This window comes from Diceros bicornis, chromosome 8 (assembly GCF_020826845.1).
Source record: "Diceros bicornis minor isolate mBicDic1 chromosome 8, mDicBic1.mat.cur, whole genome shotgun sequence".
Taxonomy (NCBI): Eukaryota; Metazoa; Chordata; class Mammalia; order Perissodactyla; family Rhinocerotidae; genus Diceros; species Diceros bicornis.
Window position 1 is genome coordinate 55,372,399 of NC_080747.1, and position 1,381 is coordinate 55,373,779.

The following is a 1,381-nucleotide window of genomic DNA, read 5'->3' on the forward strand; positions in this document are numbered from 1 at the left end:
GATCAGCTCCTGCTCGAACAAAACCTGGGTTTAAACCAAGTAAATGAAGTTCACAGTCCAAAGATCTCTTACTTGATCCTCTCAACCAGCTTATAGTAGGTTGGGCTGAACTTTGAACAGCACACTTTATATTACTGATTAAAAGCAAATGCAGCTGCTTTGATAAAGAAAAAGTCAATAAAGTCCATAAAATGAGTTAGGAGGGAAATATTCAGAATCAGAGATTCAAAACTTCTTGTAGAGTATATGAAAATAAAGAGGCTTAAAGTGAAACACAAATCTATAATAGTTTCTAAATGATGTTGTGGGAGATCAAGATTTGGCCACCCTGAAATATATCTCTTTACCTTGATTGTTTTCTCTGAGGGACATTTGACCTCCCCCACTAACTGCCCAAAGAATTTGATGTGGTGGCTCCTTCCTGGAACAGATCTTCTATCATGATGGCTGTAAAGATAATGTAGGATAGAGGTTACAATAGGAAAGGCACCAAGCCCCTTTTATCAAAAACTCTGTCACTCTCTGACCACATTATCTATAGATGACCCTGAAAAGAATTGTCTTCCTGCCCTCTGAAGTCCCAGACCACTACTCACCCCCAACACGTTCCTTGCCTTTAGCTGCAATACTTAAGCAAGCAGCTTAGACAGAGGGACCAGTTGCTCATTTCTGAGTTTCTCCCTTGTATACATGTTATTAAACTTGGTATTATTTTCTCCTGCTAACCTGTCTTGTTAATTATTTGGCCAGCCATAAGAACCTTAAGGAAAAGGGCAGAGGAAGATTCTCCCTCTTCCCCCGACAATGTTAAGAAAATGAATCACAATATGATGCATATTCAATTAAGTATGGATTTTTTTGTATTTTATTCTCTGGTTTCACTTGATGTTCATTTGATAGAATCGTCTCTCTAGTATTTCACTTACTGATAACTCTCTTAGATATTGAGACAGGAAAGAGGCTATCATCTACTGCCAGAAGGAGAGAATATGCACATTGTAAGAGGTGTTAAGGAAGAGAGAAGATTTAAATCCAAATATTCTAATGCTTAGTGCTCTTTCCGCTAAATCATATCTAACGTTAAGAGAAAAAGAATATATGTTTTTACTATTACTTCAGATATGAGTTCATATTCTGATTCTAGCTTAGATTAATGTTCTGATGAGAAGAGATATCTTAGAATAGAAAAAGCAAGACTTGAAGAAGATAACAATAATCTTATCCTTCCTTCCAGCATATCCATTCTATTTTCTTTGCTTTCTCAATCTAAGACACTTTTTATAATGTAAAATTCTGTTATTTCGCTTGGATCCCTACACCTGGAAGACATTACCTCATGTAGAAATGGGTCCAATGATATTTAGGACAATAACTTCACCTA